We start from the raw sequence: 20,210 nt of genomic DNA on the forward strand, positions 1-20,210 counted from the left end.
GGAAAAAGACGAATTCTATAACTAGAAATAAATGATATGTGTGTGCTTGTTGTCTTCAAATATATGTGTGTTGGATATCTCTTGGTGTCCCTCTAGACATCCGGCTGTCCCTCCATTTCTCCATCTTGTTCTGTGACCTATATGGATAGCATCAACAGGCTCCAGTTGGGTTTGGCCAATGGGTAGCACCTGTGGGAGATCAAAGGGAGGGAGGAGAGTGAGGCTGGGGTATTTATCCCCTACTTGAAGAGGGCTTACTTTGTCCTTCACCACAAGTCAGAGTTCTTGTCACGGAACCCTCTGCATACAATGCTCTCCAGGTACAGGTTTCTGGAAGCCCTTCCTACTCTCATCCCTTCAGGAACAGAGGTGATACCATGCTTCCCTATTACTAGCCTGAGGGGATTAGACTTTATGATTTATCTCTACCCTGCCTGCATCTTTGAAAATAGTCCCATTATTACACTCTCCTCAAAATTCCTAATTTGGTTGCACCGTCTGTTTCTTGCCAGACTCTGATTAATGCAACCTTTGAGAGTTACATGACCTTAGGGATAAACTTCAGTTAAAGTATCATCCATGGCACCAGATCCACTTGATCTTAATGGAAGTTAGAAAGCTGTGAAGCCCTGGTGTCTCAGAGCCTAAGGTCTTTAATGGCTTGGGAAAGAGAGAGCTAGGTGCGTTGAGGACCTACTGGTATCTGCAAAGATTTCTTGGTTTTGCCTCTGCTTGATTTTATTTTCATCTGTGCATAGATAAAACAGAAACATAGCTGCAAAACTATGTTTGGATGAAGACCAAATATATATTTCTTATTATACCACAATATCAGTTAATTAATTCCACAGGCAGCAATGCCTATCACCTACCATAGTAGCTGATTCACAGTGAACGCTTAATAAACATTTGTAGAGTGGAGCTGGTGAAATTTTTTTTACGTGAAGAAAACAGGTTTATTAGTGGAATATTTCCAGTGGTTAAGAAGGGAGAGGATCAATCTGCTCAAATCAGACTACTTGAAGTTTGATTCTGAAGCTCCTTGTCAGAGAATATAGTCATCTGCATATAACAGGCACATAAATATGCTGAATGAATAAATGAAATTTCTTCTCTATGACATATAAAGATTCTGATTCAACTGTGACAGGCACTGTATTTGGTGCTATTATATACCATATCCCATTTAATCTTTAAAATATTCACGTGAAGTAGGCAGCACTGGATTACCAAGTGTGGGCTTAGTGCCCCAGCAAAACTGGGGCACCCAAATTTGGAAAAAATTGATATCTGATGTCTTATTTAAAAAAGAACTTGAGAATACTATAGTCAACATTGGAAAAATTAGAACCTTTTCTACATTACGTTTAGTATTATTTCCATTTTAAATTATGTATTGGGGAGTGCTTTGTATTATTACTGAGAGTGTCAAAAGCTCTTCATCTGACTTTGGAAGATGTTATGATTCCTATTTTACAGAAGAGCAAACCAAGGCTTGTTGACTAGCTGAAGATAGCTTAGTTACTAGCTGAAGCCACATAGCTAGTTTGTAGCAGAACCCACCATGATGGTACTCAATGTTTCTGACACATTGTGTGTTATAATGGTACACATCAATTTTGTGAATCTTCTTGGACCTTCTCTATTGGTTTAGTGTTTTAATTAGATAAAGTATATAACAAAGTTAACCTAAAATCTTTTTGATCCCTGTTATATTCTCAGCACCTAGAACAGTATTCAATCACTTATTTTTAGTGATTGAAAGAATGCATGATGAGCCCACCTAAATGACTGTGCTTTGTATTAATTTTGAGGTCAACCAAGGGAAAGTGAGAAGGACATCAAGCAGACCACGACAATTCTCTGATGCCCTTTGCGGTTGCTTGGATTCTCAAGACAAGGGTCCCTAGATGTCTCCATTTGTATGATCTTTATCTTGATTCCTGTTTTGGAAGGTGGGATCCTAGATTCCCTTACCCCTATATAAGGTGTGTCAGGCAAAGGAGTATGATTTAAAGAAACAGATTCTAAGTCATTGAAGAAATATTTCCTTAGAACTGTATGATCCCATGCTGATAATAAAGGGGACAAGGGAGAGGCAAAATCTAAATGGGCCTACTTCTTTTTCTTATTATTTGTCTTCCCAAGGTGCAGAAGTAGGGAAACTGAATATTAGTTTATGGTGTCTTCATTACCTATGCTAGAAGGTCTCAATCTTTGGTGTTCATAAAAACCACCTTGGGGAATTGTTTAAAAATTCAACTAAGTCTTGTCCCCAGAGTCCCTGATATTATAGATGTGAGTGGACCCAGGAATCTGCACCCCAGATGATTCTGATGCTGGTGGTCTAGCCACCAGGCTGTAAGAAACACTATCCTTACACAAACTTGAGTAGATCAAGAAATCTGAATTGCAGTCAAGTCTTTTTTTCTGCCATCCTCACCATGGCTAGGACAACTGCCCTATTCTTAAATTTGCCCTTCTCCCCCAAACACTGACAGCCCTTAAGCTGAACAGCACTCTGTTGGATCTTAGCTTAAATTGTCTACCCAAACCAACTTACACCAAAGTATGAATAAGGTTTAAATTCTCTTTCAGGGAATTTTCATTAAAAAAAAATGTATCTTAAGGTACTAGAATGCCTTCATTACACTCTAGTTATCATTCTTTTGTTGGGGGTGGAGGAGGGGCAGATTAACCTGGCAGTACCTTTTAGTCTAATTCAGTTGCTGGAAGAATTAAGTCCACTTCCCTCATCCTCCTATTGAGTCATTCATTCTAGGCTAATCCTGTATCTTTGTGAAGCCTTCCTCCGTAAACTTACTCACAGGAGATCCTTTACTTCATCGTCACCACGTTTCAGTTATAGCACCCATCATCTTATACCTAATTTATTTTTGTACTTCAGCTCTCCGTACAGTGCCTGGCAAATAGCAGGCGTTCAATAACTGGAGCGAACGAATGTCAAAGACTAGGCCAAGAGTTTCTAAAATCAACGTTGACTAAGAAACAAAACACGGAAATGTCAAGGGCTGAATGCCAGACAGTGCGGGCCGAGAAGGAATAAAAATAACCCCTAACAGCACAGAATCCTCCTGAAGGGATCGCCTGTCTCATTTTCTCACGTCGCTTTTTGTCCTCTCCTGACACCCCAATTTCCCGCTCTCTAACTCATTTTCTTCTCTTCTGGGGACAGGTTAGGCAGGTATCCCAGTTCAGCTGCTCTGATTGGTCGGCGATGATTTCATTGTTAGGGAGCATCCGGGCCTTTCCCCTCCCCGCAACACCTCCCCCAGAGCCCTGCCTCCCGAGGTTCCCTCTCCCGCGTGCGCCCCACCCGCTGGCTAAAGCAAAACAACCGCCTCTCCCTAGATCGCTTCTTGTCCTCGCCTGCGCCTTCCCTTCCCGTCTCGAAGTCTAAGAGAGGCGTTTATATCCTCCAATGAGGGCCTAGTAGGACTTTGTTTGCCAATCAGCAGCCAACCCCCTGCAATTCCGGGTGGGACTAGGCCTCCACACCTATAATTGGACAGCCCGCTGGCTCCTTTATGGCGTTTGTTTTACGCGAGGCTTAGAGGTCAAAAATAAAGGGACACGGTCCTCACAGAACGAGAAGGCTCCGCATAGACTCTGGGTTTGACCGTTTCCGAAGACTAGCCAATCGCTTTTCGATTACTTCCCCGCCTTTTGCGCGTTCATTTAAAAAAAAGCCGGTGTGACGGACTTGGAAATTGGTTCCGTGACGGACATGTAGAGAAAGCCAATGATTGAGAGTTCGGGCCACCCTTTATACCAATAAGAAAAGACTATCGCTAGGACTCGGGCTTTGAGAGGCGGAGCGCAGGTGGGCGTTATTTGATTGACGACGGTCTCTACGTATGGCTGTTAGGGTGGGTTGGTCCCTGACGTCCGGAGGTATAGCAGAGGCGGGGCTGAATGAAGTAAAGGGTAATGAAGGGTTGGGTCTCACTCAGTGGGCGGTGTTTGATGGATAGTTGACCTTGCCAATTGAAGGTGGTCACTGATGCCCAATGGGAAATTAGGAACCCAGAGGCGGGGCATTGTGGGCGGGGAAAACTAAGGACGGCGGCACAGGGGCTGCGGGACTGGGAGGGAAGGCGGTGATTGACGGGCCGTCCAGCAAACCGGGTACAGCGAGATACCGCGCGGCGTCCCAATGGGTGGGAGCTGGGGGCGGGGCTCGCCGAGGGGCGGGGAAGGACAGGGTGCGGGAGGGGGGTTGCAGAAGGAGCCGAGCGGCTGCTGCTCAATGGCGGAAAAGCCGCCGGTGCTCTGACCGCTTCGTCCCCCTAGCAGTTGCGGGGGAGTTTCCTGCCGGCGCGGCTGGAGTCTCTGTTTCTCAGGGTTCGGTGGCTGGAAGATGCTCCAGAGAGACGAGGCTGCGGCGGAGGAGGTGGCGGCGGCCGAATCGGCAACGGCGCTAGGGTGGAGAGAAGGCGGCAGCGGCGGCGGCGGCGGCGTGCGGGGCCCAACGGTGTAAACAGCCCCGGAGGCGGCGGAGGCGGTGGCCAAGACCCCGAGGGGGAAGCGGCGGCTGAGCCAGGGTCGCGCCTCCGTTGGAAGCCTGGGCTGAGTGCAGCAGGGGGATTCTGCGGCGGGCGCGAGCGGACGCCCTAGACCTCGCCTCCCTCCCTCGCCCCAGGTAAGGCCGCTGGGCGCCCCGCCGCAGGGGAAACGGCTCGCGGACACCGCCGAGGCCCCGGACCGTTTTCGGGGTGCCGCCGAGCTGCGGCCGGGACCTCTCCCCGCCTAATCCTCGCCTCTTTCCCTCGGCCGCGAAGCCCAGAGGAGCGGAACGCCGGGCCTGGCTCCTGGCTAGGCCCCTTCCCCAGCCGCCGCCTCCGCGCTCGGCCGAGGCTGGGAGAGGCTCGGGGCAGGGAATTTTAGTTTGCTCCAAAGCCTGGAAGTAAACTGCTTGTCCCTGTTCTCTGCGAGCATCTTTCACCTGAAAGCACTGGGGCTACTCCAGGCCGTAACTCGTCCCTTCCTGGTGCATGCCTGTTTGAAAACACTACCTTTTCCCATTTGTTTCCTCATTAGCTTCTGCCCTCCTCTGCGCTCCATTTCACTTCCTCGTTAAATCTTCTTTCTCGCTCTTCTGTCTACGCGTCTCACCACCTCCTTCCTCCTTAGCGACTTTATTTAAATCGTTTCTCTTTCTCTTAGGAGACTCCGGTCTTCTCTTCCCTGCCTTCCCCAGCAGTCCTTTTCGGATGTCATTCTTTTTACTAGTGAAGTTCTTAAATGAAACTGCTATCGTCAGTATCCCAAATCTACCAGAGGCCCATTAAGAATAGACTAACCAGCTTTAAGTGGCAGATCAGTTTTTGATTTCAGCGAGCCTAACATCCTTTTTAAGAAATTGTATTATTAAGTGTAGAGTGTGGAAATAGCCCTGAAGTTATTTTTAAAATGAAGGGCTCAATGAGTGTTGGAAATAGTTATTTCATTTTTCAAGTTGCATGACCTCTAATGTCAGATTGAGCAGATCTAGAACATTTGCCCATCTTGTTTGGCAGAATGCTTCTTAAGCGTTTTGATAGCGGCTCACATTCATCACTATACAAGTTGGCTTAAAAACAACTTGAAAACTTTAGAAAAAAGACATTATGAGAACAACTAGGAAGCTGTTTTGATGAAGTCACTGTTAAATACCTTTTAAAATAGGCTCCACGTTTAACGTATCAAAATAAAGTTGGCGGGAGTCTTGTAAAAAGGATTATTTAGGAATTTGAGTAGTCTTAAGAGTTACGTAGCTATTTGGGGAAAAACATTCCTTTTCTGTTAACAAACGTTTACAACTCCTGTGATGTGAGAATTACCGAGGTTTACTGTGGGATTAACACAGGAACTCATTTTATTTGAGCTACTGCATGGATGTAGAAGTGGTAAATTGTTCAGGTTAGCGTAAATCAGTATGTTCTAGGAGATGGAGAAACATGCTATCAACACTGAATGTTAATAGACATTATTTCATTTACTTTCTCTGTTGTGCAATAGCAAAGTTCCTATTGTTGGCCTACTTTTAAATAGAGCATTTCTAAATAAATGGTGAGGCAAGTTATTCTAATTATTATAGTAGTCTTTTCCAAGTGTATAGCCTTTTAAAAAGATATAGTTGCAGTTTTACTATTAAAATGGTAATTTCTTTTTTTTTAAATTTATTTATTTATTTTTGGCTGCGTTGGGTCTTTGTTGCTGCCCACGGGCTTTCTCTAGTTGCGGCGAGCGGGGGCTACTCTTCGTTGCGGTGCGCAGGCTTCTCATTGCGGTGGCTTCTCTTGTTGCGAAGCAGGGGCTCTAGGCACGTGGGCTTCAGAAGTTGTGGCACGTGGGCTCAGTAGTTGTGGCTCGCGGGCTCTAGAGCTCAGGCTTAGTAGTTGTGGCACACGGGCTTAGTTGCTCCGCGGCATGTGGGATCCTCCCAGACCAGGGCTCGAACCCGTGTCCCCTGCATTGGCAGGTGGATTCTTAACCACTGTGCCACCAGGGAAGCCCTGAAATGGTAATTTCTTAAAGGAATAATTTTGTAGGCTTCTTGAATGGACAATGGGTTGTTTCAATAGAACTTTTATTTAGTATTTAGAACAGATCTTGTTAGTCAACAGATTTTCTTTCAGGGATAATCCTGATTTTTACTGTGCTTCTTACCTTCTCTCAGTGTCTTCTTTATCTTTTTTTTTTTTTAAATGGTTGTTTGTGTTTTCTCCTCTTCATTTATTTTTGCTCTCATAAAAAGTCTTACTACAGTTTCTGCAGTGTTTATGTTGCACTGTCAGCATGGAATAGTATTTTTATTTCATCTTTCATACCTGTTACTTAAGATTTCCCCAGTTTCTTGGACATTACCCTTTGGATTTGTTCATGTTGTGATTATTCTCTGAGACGTGACCATCAGAGCTTTCAACACCTGTTTTCGTATACTGGGTGTGATTTCTATAAAGACTCCAGGAACAGGTGAAAGCCTTTTCAGTTTGTCTGATAGGTCAGCTTATGTTAGTAATTCACAGGTAATTACCAAATCCCTTAAGATTACATCATTTGAAGGAATGGTATAGTGTCTAAAATATCTGTGCTTCTAAGAACGCCTCATTCACAGGTTGACGAGGTCAGAAAAAGTGGCTGTCGTTGAAAGTTTATTTTCTTATAACGTATATTTTATTATGGAGTTTTTTGAATTAAAATGTGATGCTGATACACTATCTCTTGATGTGACGCTGATACACTATCTCTTGGCATTCCTGGAAGAGTAGAATTTGCCATAGTATTGTTTAGCGATTGTGGAGTTTCATTGAAAACTGGCTGAGCCAGTGGTGGAAAGATTGCAAATATGTCCTTGTAGATGGATTGGTAAACATTTCTTTTATTGCACGTGCTACTGGGAGTGAATGTTCCCCCCCATACTCAGTGTTGGTAGTTACACATATTATCTACATTATATGAATATTTGTATATTATATGTAATTATTTAAAAGTATTTTTTGACATTATCTAGCATAGAAAGTAACTAAAATAGAACTCTACAGTAGTCCTTCATAAGATATTAATAAGGTGAATAAAATTAACTTATTAAAATATACATGGCGTTTTACTTTTTTGTGAAATATGCCTTTCACAGTTCACTGATTTTAAGCAAAAATTAGTAGGGAAACAACTGAAGTATCAGAGTCCTAAGAGTTAAAATTTTTTTAAGTTCCAAAATTCTAATAGGAAAATTTATTTAAGTAATACTTAGGTTAAAATTACAATGAGTGGTAAGAGAATTCTGGGGAATATGGATTTTTGATGATTTTTTCACACTCTGTGTGGATTAGGATGATTGACTAATTGGGGATAAGAGTAAGATTCCTAGAAATTGAGAAAACTCCAAAAGTGTAATCTGGATTACTACCCATCTCACTATCCTGTACTCAAACTAAACAGTGAAGGTAAAATAGTGTCGATTTGGGGAATATTGATTTTTATAGTTTTTGCTTGATTGTCATAAAATTTATAAAATAACAGAGCTTGTCATCAGCTTCTAGCAGCTGATCTAACAAGTATAGGTGAAGAAAAAGATACATGGGGTTCATAATCTGTTTTTTATTCTTGTCTTTGTTGGTATACTTTACATCAAAACATAGATTTAAAAGAAAATAACTTTTGATCTTTCAAACTAATTTAAGTATGCATATATCTCTGATTAGCCATTTTGGAATCTTTTTTTCAAATGAAACATTTCTAAGGTGATTTAACCTCCTTGTTTAGATTTGACTTGAGTTACACTTTTCAGCATTCTGTCTCTCTGGTTTGTCCCCAGACCAGACCACCACCATTTAGACTAACTTGAGTGATTTGATTAGGTAGTTGAATCAGTGTTATAAAAATAAGTCTTCACTGAATTCTTGATAAAGGTATATAAAGCTTTCCAAAAGTGTAGTCTATCTACTGTAGTTTCATTTCTCAGATGTTACGAAGATTTTGAGATTTAGTTTTTAGTATCATCTAGCAACCTAGGAAACAAATACCATGTGGTAGTTCATACCTTTTTTTTTTTTTTTAAGTTTTTAAGTGTTTTATTTCTCCTCTTAAGTTTAATGTTAATGACAGATGTAAACATTTTGCTCTGAATTATGGTAAGCCATGACACAGAATTTCTCAAGTAAATTTTTTTTTCTTTTACTACAGCTAACTTCTGACCACATCTACAATATCTTAACATATGATACCCTTTGTAATAACTTATTGAAGAACCCAGTAGTTTAACAATCAATTGTAGTATTTTAACTTGTTCATATATTTAGACATTTAACATGATTTGTAACATTTAAAGCATAGTTTGCCAATTTAATGCTTTTATGACTTAGTAAGTAGTTTAATAGTAACTTGCTAAAAGTGGATTCATAGTTTTCTTTTGGAGTATGTTAAAATATCAAGATTATATTTATTGGCTTTAAATTGATTTATTTCTTGAAAATTAAAGATCTTAAAGTTTAGAAACATAATGCTAGTTGGAAAACTTGTTTTGCATCCTTTTGAATAAAAGAAGATCTACTAAAACATGGTCTGAAGTTTAGATGAGAGAGAAACATTGCAAGACTTGTATTTAATATTAAGGAACTTGTTTTACTTTTAGAGATGGGGCCAATTACTGGTAGTGATATAGGGAGGGTAAGACCTGTGTCTGGTATTGCTCGTGCTTTTTGTCTATGTAGAATGATCTCCACTTCAAAATAGGCTGTGAATGAAAATGCATTTGTATGAAAGAAACATGAAAAACCTTTTATTTCATGGAAAACTGTTGTCAGATGTGGTTATGTTATTAGGTATAATCAAGTTTGTTATATAAGAAAAAAGCCAAGTGTATAGATTTTGTTTGATAGATAGTACATACCTGAGAAGAAGTAGGTTTGGTAGATTTGTGAAGTTCTGAAGGATTTCAAAGAACTTTTAAAAGCTTGAGGGTAATGTCACTGATTCTTAAGTATAATTGCATTTTCTTGGTGTAGGTATGTATAAGTGCACTCCTAACCTTGAAAAGGGATGGTTAATAGATGTTCTTATGAATAGGAGAATCTAGGAGTGTCCATATTACTCATGGGTGCTTAAGCTATTTTGGCAAAGAGTTTTTCTTTTTCCCTCTTCTGATTAAAGCAGTCAACTCTGAGTTAAGGAACTGGTGCTATCTATTGAACACAAGTGGCCCTTCCTAGTCTCTTACAAAGAGGAAATAATTAAACTCAAAGCAACTCTAAATGATAGAATGTGTGGGAGATCAAGTTTAGATATGAGAGGCTTCTTGTTACTTTTACTTCTCTAGGCTACCAACCCACTGAGAAGTAAAAAATTCAGTAGAGCTTAATAGTATTTAGTCTGTGGGCTACCCTCCTTTTACCCCCCAATTATTCTTGTATTCACTGAGTGCCTTCTAATATGCAAGGTTCCATTCCAGGCAGGAGGCCCAACAAAATAGACAAAATCCCTGCCCTCGGAGATCTTCTGTTCTGATAACAAACTCTTCCTTAATTTACATTACAACTCTGCTCCCTTTGTGGATGACTTAATTATGAGTGGGTTTTGGCATGTATGGTGTTTTCTACACTTTGCTGAGAAGCTATGATTAGAGCTATACTATTTTTGACAAGAGAGAGGGAAGAAGAGTTTTTCTGTAACTGGACAAAAACTGGAATATGAAAAGAGGAAGTAGGAAGGGGGAAATATTGTTGTACCTAAGATTAAAATGTGAGCCAAAGGTAAAAAAAGAAATCCCTACATTAGGCATGAGGGAAGCTGGGGGAAACACCATGTACTGTCCAACCTTGGATAGAGGAGTTCTTGGACAGGAGAATGGGAGAAAAGATGGGATAATGGGAGGAGGGTAAACAGGACTTTTAACAAGTCTGGTTTAAATAACTTGGGATGTACCTATAAAATATATGTTATTATTTGTGTTTGGAAAAGACCCTGTTGTTTCTCTTCTTTTGCGAATATAGCTGAAAGATTAATGGTTGGCCAGTAGTGTCTGAAATACTGTCACTGATTTGTGACTGCTATTTTGTCTCTAGTTTTAAGACGATTCTCTTGAAGATAGCTGATGGAGTCAATCTGTCTCTTAGGTTTATTGTGCTCATAGTGATCTGTATATAGCCACTGCTTCCCTTAATTCCGTAGTTGTGGTATATTACTTGAAGTTGTGTCTTTGTCTTCCTGCATTGTAAGTTTCTGCATGAGGATGTCCTCTTGCACTTAGAGATGAAGTAGGTGCTTAGTTTTCTACTTTCTGTTCTTTAGCTTTACTAGTGATGATCCAGTTTGGTAAAGATGGCTCTTCTTGAGTTTACACAAACATTGCACACTTTTAAGATAAGCATGAGAGATCTTTGATGTTTGTTTTTGTTTTAATGCATAATGGTCTTTTGCTTTCATTAGTGAGTCATTGAGTCAGAGTTTCATGTGATCTTGCTGCAGTGAATTGAGATCGATTTTTTTATTTTAAAGCAAATCAACTTGTGTTTATTTCAGTGCCCCAATATAAAAATGAACACTAGTTCCATTCATGACCTAAGAGACCTCCTTTATAGCACTCAAATAAGCCTTCAAATTTCTAGTTTCACTTTTAATGTATTTATCACTTTTATCAAAACTCTGATGTGCAAAAGAACTTGAACTTTTGAATATATTAAATTTAGTACTGTAATTCAGACCAGGTTCATTAAGCTGTTCAACATTTGGGCATCTTTGAGTGCCTGTATTTTAGATGGAAAAACAAAACAAAAACAACCTTACTTGATTTCTTAAATTATCTCTTATAATTGGGTTTGTTTATATGATTCAGAATTTAATTAAAGCTTTGGTGGTTCTAGGTCCTAAATGTAAGGAAACTGAGTTTAACTTCTTTATGTTGAGCTGTTCTGGAGTGTTTTGAATCAAAATGTGAAAGTGAAATGGTAACTTTTAGCTCAATACATAATAGAGTTCAGTTATACTTTCATTTTGTTTTTGTTTTATAAAATCTAACTCTAGTTCATAAGGGAAGTAGAGGCTTATAAGGATTAAGTGATGATTTAGGATGTTATTGCTCTTATCTTACATCTTGAGTCTTTTTCTCAGAGATAGGTTTGTATTTTAGTTCAGGTTATTTGCTGTTGTACTTTTGATTTGTGTTGCTTTTTCTGCCTCTGTCTTTGCTTCCTTGATTTTTATTTAAGTACAGGGTGGCTACCAGGTCTGGAAACACAGATGCATACACAATAAATGGTTTATTGATGTTATAGAATATGTTAAAATAATATCTATGTTTTCAGACTTTATGACAATCCTACAAAGTGGAATTCATGTAGGTGGGTCTTTTGTTTTGGTTCGGATATATATTACATGGCCAAGTTATGGAGTCAGGCATAAGGTGTATTTTGAATATAAAGGAGTAGAGATGCATAGTTAATTATAGAGAGCTGGCTGGAATAACACTGACCCTGGGTTTTAAGAGGACTGAAAACGATCTAACAAGGTAAAAATAAGTGTGATGGTTAACTGGTTGTGTGATATTTTGTCTAACAAAGTTTGGGAGATGCTAGATAGCAGTAGCTTCAGGATTATACTTGAACGATGGTCAGAGGTGCTGGCCAAACAGTGACGACATTAAAAGAGTATGTTTTTAGGCCTTAACTCTGTTATTTGTAATTCTTCTTAGTCACCTAAGAATGAAAACTGGTCTATATCCACAAACCTAGGTGAGAATTACTGTTTCACAAATGTGCATGAGGCGTCTTTTCCAAAGATTTAGATACGTATTTCTGAATCTTTGCTAGTCTATGCTTTTAGGTAATGCTGTAGGATGCTTGGCACTGTTTTGTTGCGTATGTTTGTATGTGTGTATTAAGTGTAAGAAACCTTTGTACTAGGAGTGGGTTATGTTTCTGGAAAAAGTTCCAAAAGGAGGAAGGTGATTGGAAGCATAGACTCTAAAGTCAGACTACCTGGATTTGAATCCCTCTTCCACCACTCTGTAGATGGGTAATTTAAAGCAAGTTACTTAATGTTTCTAAGCCTCAGTGTTCTTGTTTGTTAAGTGAGGATATTTCATAAAATTGTTGGGTTGGGGTATTCCAGGTAAAGTCATTACCATAGAGCCTTGGAACGTTTGAGTGCTTTCTCTTATAGCTATACTAAATGATATATAGTAAACCAGGAGGCAGAAGACCCTGTTTGAGGTTCCCACTGAGCCTTTTAATGATCCTGTGACTTTGTGAGTCACTTATTCTTTCTCCAATTTAGTGGCTTTAATCTGTAATGTAATATTTTTGCGTTAAGGCAGAGGGCTGGACCATCTGATGTCTTGAGGCCCTTTTGACTCTTAAATTAAGAGTTCTGTTTTAAGATTGTCATTTTCTACCAAAGTGTAAGCAACATAAGGACAACAACTGTGTTAGTTTTGTGTGCAGATTTATCCATGTATCTGTATTATAGTCTATAAATAGTTGCTGAATAAATTTTCCCATAAAAACAGTATTTTTAGGGGGAGGAGAATAGAGAGTAAGAAGAGGGGAGGGAGGTTTGCATTCCTTCTCAAGGACTTGATGCTTAACATGTTAAAGGTATGAACACAAATTTCCTGCTATTCAATTTTTATTTAGTAAGTAAATATTGTCTGCTAGTGTTAGATACTTTGGGGAACAAAGATTATCTGAGTCTGCCATGTGTGGTATGAGCAAAGGAGTAAACGTGTATATGAATTATTATACAAGGTGAAAAGTAAAAATGCTATAAAGGAATTATAAGTATGTTTTATATATTAAGAATCTTTATAAGATATATAAAAGTCAAATGGCAGTATAATTAGATTGTTTTACCTTGTAATTGCCTTGTTCTCACTTTTATAAATCAGATGCTTAAAAGGAAAAACATCAGGGTTGTGAACTTTAGGAAAGTTTAGGACCTTGAGAGCTTTTAGGGAAACTTAAGACTAATAGTTGTGGAGGAGATTGATGAAAAAAATTTAATAAGTATATAATCTCATTGCATTCTGGCATTTTTATTATGAAAATTTTTAATCCTACGGAATATTGTAACAGTACATTGAGTTCATATATGCCACCACCTAAATTCGATGGTATTTTATATTTTTGCCCTATTTGCTTCATCCATAATCTTGCCGAACCATTTAAAAATAAAATATAGACATCATGTCACTTCACCCCTAAATACTTAAGTATGAATCTCCAAAAAATGACATTTTCCTCAATACTTAAAATATTATCATATGTAGCACAATTATCTAATCCCCAGAAGTCATGTAATCCCCAATCCAGATGTCTTATATAGTTTTTCCCCTCCATACCAAGGTCCAGTGAGGATCTTGCATTACATTGCATTTGCTGTTGTGTCTCAATTCTCTTTTAAATTTAAACACCAGTTTTAAAAAATGACTTTCTCGAGAGACCAATTATTTTGTAAAATGTCCTGTATTCAGAATTTGTCTGATTGTTTCTTGAAACTTGTTTAAAACTTAACTAAAGACTGCGTTGAATTCAGGTTAAACATTTGGCCAGGATACTTCATAGGTGATGCTGCTTCATATTACATCACATCAGGAGGTACAAAATGATTGCGTCACACTATTCGTGGTACTAAGTTTGATCGCTGGGTTAAGGTGGTGATTGCTAGATGTCTCCATGGACAAGAAACATTTTCTCTTTTGTGATTACTGGTTAATTCATGGCATACTTTGTTACTATAGAAGTCCATTTCTCCTTCAGACTTTGATTTAATGGATTTATTGATTTCTTTTTGAATTTTATTTATTTTATTTTTATTTTATTTTATTTTTTTGGCTGTGTTGGGTCTTGTTGCTGCGCGCGGGCTTTCTCTAGTTGTGGTGAGTGGGGGCTACTCTTCGTTGCGGTGTGCGGGCTTCTCATTGCGATGGCTTCTCTTGTTGCGGAGCACAGGCTCCAGGCGCGCAGGCTTCGGCAGTTGTGGCACGCGGGCTCAGTAGTTGTGGTGCACAGGCTTAGTTGCTCTGCGGCATGTGGGATCTTCCCGGACCAGGGCTTGAACCCGTGTCCCCTGCATTGGCAGGCGGATTCTAAACCACTGCGCCACCAGGGAAGCCCTTGATTTCTTTTTTAAAGACGGATCTTGACAGGGGTTACCAAACCATAGCTCACTGGCCAAATTTGGTCTGCTGCCTGTTTTTGTAAATAAAGTTTTATTGGAACACAGCCATGCTCATTTGTTTGCATACTGTCTGGCTGCTTTCCCACTACTATGGCAGAGTTGAGTAGCTGTGACAGAAACCATATGGCCCTGCAAAGCCCTGAATATTTACTATTTGGTTCTTTAAAGAATAAGTTTGCTGACCCCTGATTTGTATTCTTCCCTTTTTCTCATTATGTTGATAGTAGTGGTATAAAATTGGTGTTTATATAATTGGTGTTTCAATGTTGCCTCTCCTGCATCCTGATGTTATTCAAGGTATAAAGGTTGCTCTTCACATGATGAAAATTGTGAAGTTTTTGCTTATGTCCCCCAAACCATAAAGTATACCCAGTTATAGTGCTATACATGGTATATAAAATTATATGTTAAAAACAAATATTTCAGGCATAAAAAGAATAAAGAACATGAAGTACCCACTACCCAGCTTATTTTAGGGTATAGAACACTATCGGTATAGTTGAAGCCCTTCTGTAATCTTCCTGGATACCATCGTTTCTTTCCCACTGTCTTGAATTTTGTGCCTACCCTCACATATACAATCTCCATGTATGTATCTGTGTGTAAATAGCGTATAGGACTGTTTTAAGATAGTTTATAGTTTCTGAGCATGATTATATATGGAGTTTTTTTTATACAATTAGCTTTTTTTACTTAACATTTCTGCAAACTTTTTCCTTGTTGATCTATTCCTCTTTTTAAATAGTATTGTATAGTATCCCATTGTGTGATTATAACACATTTTGTCTAGTGTCTTTGGATGAACATTTGGATTATTTTTGTATTTATATACAATTGTGCTGAAACATTTACATCTTTTTGTATATATGTGTGAGAGTTTCTCTAGAGCACAAAGTTAGGAGTATAACTGCTGAATTGTAGGTTATTCTTATCCTACAACCTACCTAAATATTTTGAAATTCTCTCCAAAGTGGCTGTACCAATTTATACTCTGGCCAGTGGTATATAAAAGTGCCTGTTGCTCTATATCAATATCAGTGCTGTCCTATATAAATATAATGTTGGTCATACATGTAACTTAAAATTTTCTTGTAGTTACATTAACAAAAAAGGTGAAGTTAATTTTAGTGATGTATTTAGTATATCAAAAATGTCATTTTGGTATGTAAACAATAGCAGTGAGATTTTTGCATTCTCTTTTTTCTATTAAATCTTCAAAATATGGCATGTATTTTATATTTAACAGCAAGTCTCAGTTTGCATTAGCCACATTTCACATTCTTACTAGTCACAAGTGGCTAGTAGCTACTGTATCAGACAGCACAGCTCTGTATCCTTGTCTCCATTTGGTACTGAGAATCTTTTTCCCCCCTCAGTGTAATGAGAGAGAAATGATGTTTTATTGTGACCTTAATTTTGCATTTTCCTATTACTAGTGAGGATGAACATTCTCATATGTTTATTGGCCATTTAAATTTCCCCTTTTCTGCATTTGCTATTATCATTTCCCCTATTTTCTATTTTCCTGTTTGTTTTTTTCTTTTTTTAAAAATTTTATTTATTTATTTTTGGCTGTGTCGGGGCACGCGGGTTCTTCGTTGAGGCAGGTGGGATCGTTCGTTTCGGGCATGCGGGTTTTCTCTTCTCTAGTGGTGGTGCGCAGGCTCCAGGGCGTGTGGGCTCTGGAGTTGAGGCACCGCGTGGGCTTAGTTGCCTCGCGGCATGTGGGATCTTAGTTTGCTGACCAGCGATAGAACCGGTGTCCCCTGCATTGTAAGGCGGATTCTTTACCAGTGGACCACCAGGGAAGTCCCTGTTTTTTTCTTAATGACCAAATCTTATAGGCATAGATATGGATTTACTTTGCCATTAGAATGCTGGTGTTTTTGTTAATCGTGTGTAAGAGTTTTTAAGGATTAATTAGACAGTGTCTCTATAAAATGACACAGTAAACATTTTAACCTAAAGCCAGTTTTAAAATGACTCCAAAAGTATTTGGATTGAAGTGAATGCTTGGAAGAATAATGCTTGAATGGTTATATGAGGGAGAGAAGGGGGACACAGTGATTGCTTTATACTTAAACAATCCTTTGTGTATATTTGTTTTCCTTCCCTTTGCTCGGGGCTTAGTCTTGCTTCTTCTTTCCTTAACTCTAATTTCAAGGACCCGTAGGAAGAGCTAGGCGAAGTGGATTCCGGCCTAGAGCCAAAGATGTTTTCAAAAAGGGCTGTAGGGCTCCACTGAGGTAGGCAGTTGGGGATGCTTTATGCTGCATCTGGAAACAAACCAGGTGACAAATTCATTAGTGTGTCCTCTGTCTGCAGTTAAGTGGGTATAATTGTCTGGGTGCTTTAAATGTGAAACGCAAAAAGTAAAATTCCTGGAAATCCAGAACTGCCTGGCCAATATAATATAATATTTTTGTGAATGTTGGAATGGCTGACAGGATATCTTTTCTTGAAGAAGTATTTTTTAACTTAATGTGTATTTTACTCAATACTTGCTAGGTGCCAAGGTCACAAGTTAGGATGTGAGGGGATAAGGAAGGTGAAAACGTTAAAAGGAATAAGAATGATTGTATAGGAGTGGTGAGAGGATGGGGTGAAAGGTTGGAGAAGGCATCAAGGAGGAGATGTTATTTCATAGGCATGTTGAATGATTTGGTTAGCTTAATTAAAGAGATAGGGCAGATTGTGAGGTGGGAGTGAGCATGATGTACTTGGCCTGTGTAAGTCCTCGGCTGGGCAGTTTAGAGAAGAAGGTTCCAGACTGGATATTTTGTACTCAATTTTAGTTGGGGAGTGGGAAGCAACTTTATCTTTTGGAGACAGGTATGTTTTAGGGAAATCAAGTTGGTGGTAATCTGTAAGGTGGATTGAAGGAAGGGGAGATTGAAGTCAGGGAGACCAATTAGGAGGCTGTTAGATAATCCAGAGAACAGGTCATAAGGCTCAAGATTATGATGGAGGATAAGTGAGATACTTAAATGGAAGATGTGTTGGGACATGGTGTGTAGTGGTTGGATTTATATAAAAGATTTATGGTTTCCAGCCCAAGTTACTAAAAGAGAGATTACAAATAGGTAGATTAACAGGTAGTTAATACAAATAGTAGTTAGATTAGGATATGAAGGTGGTTTGAGGGCAGAGGTGAAGATTTTGGTTATGTTATGTTTGAAGAGCTATGTACAGCAGCCAAGCTTAATGATTAAAATCTAGACTAAAAGTCATCTGAGAAGTCAGTCTAGAAGTGATGGTTGACGCAATGAGATTGGATCAGAGGGCAGATACTATGTTTTGGGTTGAAGGCTAATTACTGTTTTGGGGGGCCCACTTCCCTCTTGAATTTAGGAGGCTGAAGGAAAAAGTATGAACATGAATGATTGTAAGTGTTTTGAATTCCAGTGTTTTGAAAGTCAGCAGAAGTGTCAAGAGTTTCAGGAAGGGAGGAATTATCAGTAGTGTGAAGTGCCACAAAGTATCTTGTCTTGAGAAGCCTCCTTTTTAGGACCAGACTGATATATGAGCTAATTTTTTTAAGCAGGAGCCGATTCTACCAAGCAAAACATCAGTGTTTGAGTTGTTTTGCCAGGAATATTGGGGATTTTTGTACTGATATGGTTATATATTATATCTTTTTCTTATAAATTTGTTTGTGATTTTTGACTGCGTTGGGTCTTCGTTGCTGCGTGTGGGCTTTCTCTAGTGGTGAGCGGAGGCTACTCTTCGTTGCGGTGCGCAGGCTTCTCATTGCAGTGGCTTCTCTTGTTGCGGAGCACAGGCTCTAGGCACGCGGGCTCAGTAGTTGTGGCATGCAGGCTCTAGAGCTCAGGCTCAGTAATTGTGGCACATGGGCTTAGTTGGTCTGCAGCATGTGGGATCTTCCTGGACCAGAGCTCGAACCTGTGTCCCCTGCATTGGCAGGCGGATTCTTAACCACTGCGTCACCAGGGAAGCCCTGATAATGGTTATATATTATATCTTGAGAAAATATTCTCTATATGAAACATTCTAGGTAAGTTGTTCATACTATGACCATGTTCCAGGGTAAAGTAAATTCACTTTGGTGAATATTAGGATTATGACTGTACTTTAGAGTCATGTTCTGTTCCACTTCACTAACTTCTTATAAACATAGCACTAAAATGATTAGATAATCAAACCTGCAAATAAAATTTTTTCCAAAAGCTTCATGAAACCTTTGCTCTCTGATTTTTTTTTTTTTTTTACTTGCTTTTTATAATCTGGAGTCATTTATTTAGGATGGAGAAGAGGACAAAGAACAACCAGAAGTAAAATCACGTAGCCCTGAACTTATTTTTTGTCATTGCTAATTGAAAAACTCTTGGGATTAGGAAGAGCAGTTATTTTATTCCTGAGCTGCTTTGCTGAAGTTAAGAAAGGTCATTTCTGTCAATATGTATGAAGTCAGTCTTGTAGTAAAATGAACAAGCATAAAATCGTGACAAAGTCCAAGCTACCTTTAGCCCTTGTTTCATCATCCAGGTAGTCAAATACAGGAAGGACATGAACTCCCTCTGATTTCAGCAGCTTGAGCTGAAAAATACAGTGTTAGGGTCAAGGGGGAAAATGCTTTTACCTTATAATATCAAGCTTTTAATGGACACATGCAGGTAGCTGGTGATGTGTTCTTTACACCAGCCTAAACTACTTTCTTTGGGCTTTGCCTCAGCCTTCTTCCAAATCTGTGAGGGCCGGAAATTTTCAAAAGCCATGGAAGCAATAAAAAGGAACAAGCTAATGATAAACACAACATGGATGGATCTCTGAAACATTATGCTAAGTGAAAAAAGCCAGACACAAAGGAGTACATACTGTATGCTTCTATGTACATGAAATTTTAGAAAAGGCAAAACTACTCTGACAGCAGATGAGTGTTTGCCTAAGTCTAGAGGTGATGGGGAGATTATCCTCAAAGGGGCACAGAGGAACTTTTTGGAGTGATAGAAATGTTCTGTATATTGTGGTGGTGGTGGTTACACAAGTGTATCCGTTTGTCATAGCTCATCAAACTGTATATGTAAAATGGGTACATTTTATCATACGTAAAACAACAGCAGCCGGGGTCTTCAGCAACAAGGACAAGTTGGGCAGCAGAATGGAACTTTATGTATTGGACTCTAATCTGAGATTTTCGTAGTGAAGTGACCTGTTTTTTGACAGTAAAGCTGTCTAACACTGGTGTTACCTCTTCATGTGTCCTAATAGGGAGTTATACATATGAGAAGGTAATTCAGACAGATGCAGTGGTTTTACTATATTGGGAATATAAGTAAACATGTATATATATAAAATCAACTAAAGTGGTCTGATAATATCTAGTTTATTAAAAACTTTTTTCTGGTTTGCTGGTTTCAGAAGTCATTGAAAGGATTTCAGAAATGAAAAAAGCTTTTAAAGAATATTTAAATAGTATAGTTTTGCCTAGTTGGAAAAACTTGAGAGTTCAATACATTATCCATAGGACAATCATCCTCTTAAATATCAGATATTTTCTAATGTCAGTTTATATA

At 39.0% G+C, this 20,210-nt stretch overlaps 1 protein-coding gene across 3 annotated transcripts in view; it reads left to right on the top strand.

Moving 5' to 3' along the window:
- The first annotated feature begins 4,237 nt into the window (after positions 1 to 4,237).
- The window catches only part of PPM1B (protein phosphatase, Mg2+/Mn2+ dependent 1B), a 78,865-nt gene continuing 62,892 nt past the window's right edge, over positions 4,238 to 20,210 (top strand). For all 3 annotated transcript variants that reach the window (XM_061211302.1, XM_061211301.1, XM_061211303.1), the window contains exon 1: positions 4,238 to 4,663. The gene's annotated coding sequence lies outside the window, so the exon portion shown is untranslated. The remainder of the gene's footprint in view (positions 4,664 to 20,210) is intronic.

This window comes from Eubalaena glacialis, chromosome 14, assembly GCF_028564815.1.
Source record: "Eubalaena glacialis isolate mEubGla1 chromosome 14, mEubGla1.1.hap2.+ XY, whole genome shotgun sequence".
NCBI lineage: Eukaryota > Metazoa > Chordata > Mammalia > Artiodactyla > Balaenidae > Eubalaena > Eubalaena glacialis.